This window comes from Corapipo altera, unplaced genomic scaffold (assembly GCF_003945725.1).
Source record: "Corapipo altera isolate COAL_440 unplaced genomic scaffold, ASM394572v1 48b, whole genome shotgun sequence".
Classification (NCBI taxonomy): domain Eukaryota; kingdom Metazoa; phylum Chordata; class Aves; order Passeriformes; family Pipridae; genus Corapipo; species Corapipo altera.
The window spans coordinates 16,418,417-16,424,830 of NW_020884884.1; the positions used below are offsets into that span (position 1 = coordinate 16,418,417).

The window sequence follows — 6,414 nt, forward strand, 5'->3', positions numbered from 1 at the left end:
CTTGTTTTGCCCATGAAGGTAATCAGTCACTGACCTCTCCCAGCTCTTATCTCTACTCATGAATTCTTAGCTGATTTTTTTTTCTCTCTCCTCTGTCCAGTTGCAGAGGGGAGGGTGAGAGAGCGGCTTTAGTGGGTACCTGGTATCCGGCCATGGTCAACCCATTACAAGTTTGACTATCAATTGTACGCGGAATCTGAAATGCCTAAGGATAGTAACATTAAAAGCAATTTTGCATTGCAAAAAGGATCTTACTGGAAAATGGAAACATAACACTCATTGATGTTTAATGATCTTTAATGTTCAGTGCACAGACACCATTAATGTGGTGCAGATGCCTAAGAGGGGCTGTGTGACTGGCACCTGAGTAGCTGCTGCACTGCCTGCGGTGGAATGGTTTGCCTGGCTTTCTACTCTGTGCTGTCACAGAGACAGGATCTGACACCTCCTCGGTCCTTTCTGTGACATTCCACTCACCAAGGTTGGACTGAAGCATATTTAAACTGTTTTGAAACTACCTGTGCTAGCTTGTACAGGGAGCCCCCTGCAGTCTTGCCTCACAACCTCCTCACTGTCCCCCAAGTGCACAGATGTCTTATGGTGAAGATGGCTGTGTGCCTATTGGCTATTGGGATTTTTTTTGTCTGTTGCTTGTAGTGTGCTATAACACTTCTCTCTTCTGGGTAAATGATGAAAACTCTTCTGCAAAACAAGGTAATGAATGCTTGGTAGGAATATTTTGTGGAGTAAATAGTTGCACTGAGTTTCTAAGATTTGCAAGGATATTCAGAGTGCAGGCTAGACACCTGAATGCTCTTTGAATATTGAGTATCATGAAGCTATAAATTAGGATAGCCTGTGGTTTTTATATGAAGAAGAAAAATTAAAATGAGTTCTTCTTAAAATTTTTATCCAACTTTAGTGATAAACCAGAAACAGACTAAGCTAAATGGAAAAACTGTATCCCCTCATGTGAACATAATGTCTGAGCCCCAGTGCACATGACTGTAACACCAATGCTTTAATTTGGGGCTGTATTTTAAGTTTCACATCTTATTTTTAGGTCAACATTTTCTCACTACATTGGACTCCCAGCTATTACCTAGAACTTTTTCAAAAATACACAGAGTACATGCAAAGGGGAAAAATAATGAGTCTGCTCCCAGATGCCTTTTATCAGCCTGTTTTTCCTGACACATTGGATGTGATGAACAGCCAGCTTCTCTAAGGGCAGGCTGAGAGTTCCCACACTTGATAATAATTTCACAACTCTTGGGCAAAGTCCTAACATTACTATACTCAATTCCCTGGTTTTTTCCATAAAGCCAAGATTTCACCTTCAGAATATGTTATTTCAGTTCACTTGCAAAACAAAAGTTTTTTTCTGATGAAGCATGCACAAATTTAAGGCTCATTATGAAGGAAAAATCTGTATTTACAGATCTTATTGCTTCATTATGATCATAAAAGCTCAGAGTCCTTAAACACTGTTAATTTGCTCTGTCACAATCACAAAAGGGCAAAGAGAATTTGCACTTGTTTATTTCAGAGTAGGTTTTGAGAAGGCTTAAGGACCTTCTAGAGGGGCTGATTGCAGAAAATTACCTTGCATTGTATGAGCAGGAGTTGATTAAGTTTAAAATAAATAGAGTAATTTCAGGAGGGCAAAGTTTGAGAAATTGAAGGAAGTGGTTAGTAAAGTCAACTGGACTGAAGTGTGCAGGGATTTGAATGTGGAGTAGGCTTGAAATCTCCTTTAATCAAAATTACAAAACCTAGAAGGAATTTGCTGAACAAGCAGAGGGAAAATTTGTAAGAAAAGATTCCCAAAGCTATTTGAGTCAACAACTACTCCTGAATGATGGTAGGAGTGAGTGCCCAGCAAACAAAAATTTATGACAGGGGCACATCAGCAAAGAAGTAGGTTCATACAGATCAGAAAACACAGCACACAGTAAAAAGCACAAAATATTAGGATGAAATAAGCCTTCAAAAGAAAATGTTAAAACATATTAAGAAAATTATTTAACCTTTAAGCGACAAGCTTGCAAAAAGTCATAGAGGTGGGACAGATGGGACAGATGTTCAAGTTGTCTGAAAGTAGCTCAAATACAAAAGTACTATTTTATCAAAAAAGAGAAGGAAAGTGGCTCCTGGGAATGAGAATTAGCAGCAGAAGGCATGACAAGAGAGGTGGAAACTAGATGAGAATAAGAATTTTTTCTGGAATTCTGAAATATCTCTGAAATAGAAAATACTTGCATATCATATGTAAGAAATAGCAAACATAGTATGTAGTATGAAGAAACGAGTAAAAGGGATTCTGCCACAAAACAGCTCATATGGGTGCTTGCTGGGAATCCAGAGAGCAAATCAAAAGATGGTCATTTCATCTGTCCATACTTGTCCAAAGCTGCTGACTGCTGAGACCTCACTGACCACGTCTGCTCCTCTAGGTGTGGAGGGAGCAGAGTATGTGTTCATGAACTCTTTGAGATGGCCTAGCTGAGCAGCTGGAACATCAGCCTTGGAACCTTCAATCTCAGACACTTTCCCAGACCCTGTAGTATCAAGGACAAATCACCTGTGGAGCTGCTCTGTACTCCTGATTGCAGCAGTAGCAGAGCCCCCTGGTCCTGGAACGAGGTAAGGTGAGAGGGAGAAATGGAGTCTGTGCACTTACCAGCCCTAGATCAGCATTAGGGCTCTCAATGTAGGGCACTGGTTTCTGCACACAGACAGAGTACAAGGGCCGAGTGATGGAGCCAAGGCTGAGGGAGAGGGTGCAATACAAAGACTGAACACACACCACAGGCAAGAACAAAGAATATGGCACAGGAGAGTCCTAGAGGATGGTCTTGGAGTATCTTTTGCTCTCTCAACATACCCTATGGTTTCTCTATGGGAAAGCAGCACCAGAGAGAAAAATACAGAAATTGAAATTTACCAGTTAAAAACCATTTTTTGGTCTCACTCAGTAGAAATTAAGAAAGTAGCTGTGCTGAATTTTAACTATGTTCATTTAAGGTGTAGCCTACCTAATCTTCTGAGCATAAAATTATGACCACAAATGAATGTCTAGCTTCTCAGGCTAATGGCTTACTTAGTAGCCTGACATAAACAAAACTTAAGGAGAACTTAGTGCAGGAGAAAAGGATTTTGAAAGAAATAATAATGAAAAAGAAAAGTGAATGGAACAGAAGACAAAATTGGACAAAGCCTTTCAAAGAGCAGTTCACATGAAAACAAGCCCAATATTTAAATATTGATAAGGCTACTGATTCTTGAAGGAAGTGAAAAGTAGTACCTGTACAAGATCATAGAGTGAGATCCAGAATATGCACAGATAACATGATACCTAATTATTAAACTTGGAATTGAATTAAGTTTCAGCTGTCAGACTCTTAGCCTCTTATTCTGTGTTTGCATAGTGAAGTGATACTATAGACATTTATGACCATTTATACGGTTGTATAGCTAAGAAGAAAATCCTTTCTCAAGGGTTAGGAACTTGAACAGTTTTATTTGAAACTGGGCAAAGGAACAATACTCTTTTCAGGTAGTTTTCCAGAAAGAAAACCTCTGGGTCATTTAGGAAGTGTTGCATCTTCTGTTCCCCCCATCATCTGGCAGGATTTCTTCCTGGACAAGGCAGTTCTCCATAGTTTTCTGATGCCCCATTTTGCAAGTTTTCATTCCCAGGCACAGGCTCTTCCTGTCCCTCTCAATGGCACTTGTCAAAGGATAGGGGAGGATGAGGCAGCCTGTAAGCATGAAGGAGAATATAGTCTTCCATCCAGGAAGAACTTTCTCATCCCATTCGCAGTGTGCAGCGATGCTCTCTCCTAGATGAGTTTCTAAATTAGGCTACTCCTGCAGTAGGTTTTTCCTGCTGGAAAACTGCGGGATTCTCCTAGTCAAAGTCCCGCAGGCAGAGATGTACCAGTCTATAATGGCTGGGAGAAACAATCATCAAAATTAGTATCTGCTCCTCTGTTTCAACACCTCTTGAAAACACAAACTCAAAACCAGCATTTACCCAGCCAGCAAAACAAGCATGGAAACAACCTGTCCCAGTTCCTTCTGAGGAATGCCTCATCTGTTCAGTGGCAGTTTACTAGAGAAAGAGCACCCTGCTTTCCAATTCATCTCTGAAGACCCTCTGGCTGCAATGGTTAAAGCTCATCCTCTTGATATCTTAAATTTGAAATTGCTCAAATTAGAGAGAAGGATAGGTGATCAGAGAGGAGAGAGAGTGGAGGGCAGTAAGGCAAGGATTTGAATAAACTCTCAGCCACGGGTCAAAGCTGTGACCAGCTCTTGCAGCCTGTTCTCTATTCTTGTAAACAGGAGGAAGGTCCACATCAGAGGCCCCATTTACAAGTTCGTTAGAAACGCCAGAATGTCTTGAGCTGATTCTCTGTGCAAAGAACCCGTGGTGTGCTGGGACCACATTACTGACCAGTGCTCTTGAGGGGCAATTCAGCATCTCAGAGGGATGCTAAATAAAGAGCTGTGGTCTATAGCTGCTGATCCATCCTCTCAGGACTGGGTATCTTGCATACCTCAGCTGGTTTTCTTGCAAGACCATCTCAAAATCTGGACATTAGATGCATCTGGGCACCAGTTACTGTCTCCTCATGTTCCCAAAGGGTGGCAATATAACAGAACCAGATTCACTGATCTTCCTAATCCTTTTGTGAATTTAACACCCACAATAGAAGTTTCTCATGTGGATAATGCTGGAACTAATTGCTTCTTCAAGTCCATTTTTTCTTTAATTTTCTCCTAGACACAACCAAACCTCAATTTTAGAAAGGCTTCTAGCTATTTTAAAACTGTATGTCTGGTGATTAAATATTTTGCTGATAAATGTCCTATGCAATCTCTCTATGACTGTGAAAGTGTGACTGTTGATGATAGTGTTTTATTTGCTCTAGGTTGATGAAATTGTCTGGTATTCTTCATCTGATAGACCATCTACCATGTTTCCTTTGCCTTCTGCCTTCCTTATCTGTAAAAATTTTGCTGTTTGTTTTTCTTCGTCAAAAGAGACCAGGATACAACAGGTAAATGGTGGAAATTATTTGAACATTGGCAATATAATCATACATGTATTTGTCAACTAACATATTGTTTCAAAAAGGCTTTTTTCAAAGTGCCTCAGTGATCTTTGCTTCCTACCTAAGCCCAGCTGCTATAAGGGATTTCATTCCTTGTCAGCATCACAGGCTTGATTCAGGGAATGTGTGCAAAGGGATCAGTGAGGGAAATTCGCCTGAAGCTTTACAGATATACCAGTAAAAAAGAGAGAAATATGCATTCAAGATTGACAAAACCAGAGTAGGAGAGCCAGGAGTTATGTGACAGGAGATATGATAGATGTAACTATTATGGTAATGCTGCTTTGGTCTGCTACAAGAAAATTTAAAGATGTACATATTTTTATAACCCATTTGCTTTACCTCAAGTTTTTCAGATATGCCTTGATGTAGGGTAGGATGTTCTGCATAGTGATACTGAGAAATTTTGTTTGCCTGCAGCTTTCCGAAGCTGCTTGTAGATGATTGCTTAATCCATTACTGGGATGGATATTTGACATATTCACTTGCATTAATTAAGCAGATGTAGGAATAAACAGGTCATTTTTCAACAACCCTTCAGGACTTTTTGAAGAATCTGATTGAACAGTTTTGGATTTTTTTCCTTAGTATATAAAAAGAAATGAATGTTGCATAATTATTTACATATTTAGCTAGTTGTCCATTTAAAAGCATTTACTCACAAGTGTTTCTTTTTATTATTTGTGCTGATCATAACATCAGTGGTAAAAAAAATGCCATTTTGAAGGGAGAAAGTCCATACTAAAGGCAAATACTTTTTTTGTTATAATGAAATTATTATTAATGTATTATTTAAATTTTCTAATATTTTGCAAATGGTTTATCAAAGTTATTTTCTAACATCACGGCAGAAACCCTGCATTTCCTGAAAATGGTTTCTTTATTTAGAAATTAAGCCTTCCTTTCTTGCATATTCTGAAAATAGTTTTATTTTATTGAGCAGTATTTTCTAAGCTGTACAATGCAAATGACTGTGACATTCCTGTGCTATAGTCTCAAAATCATGACAGTGTAGCATAGATCCGATGCTCATATTAATATGGATTTGAATACAAATGTAGTTAAGGTACCAGGGATAATTCATACTGAGATGTTCAGGACTCCTCTGATAATGCCATTGTTTATAGTGCTACTTACTTCCAGGAGAACTTCAGGAGGTACAAGTCTTTCTATACACCCTTCTTTCAGTTGCCCCCAAAGAAAACCTCCATCTTAAAAAATACCCCCCCCCCTTGCTCTTATCAGTAACATTTGCTATTTAAAAACTCTTTATCAAATTGTGCTGCAAAAT

At 39.1% G+C, this 6,414-nt stretch overlaps 1 long non-coding RNA gene across 1 annotated transcript; it reads left to right on the forward strand.

Annotated features, from left to right (window-relative positions):
• The first annotated feature begins 497 nt into the window (after positions 1 to 497).
• On the forward strand, positions 498 to 5,063 carry LOC113946337. Its single transcript, XR_003527397.1, has 3 exons — positions 498 to 714; positions 2,457 to 2,646; positions 4,941 to 5,063. It is a non-coding gene; the product is annotated as an uncharacterized LOC113946337 (long non-coding RNA).
• The last annotated feature ends 1,351 nt before the right edge of the window (positions 5,064 to 6,414 follow it).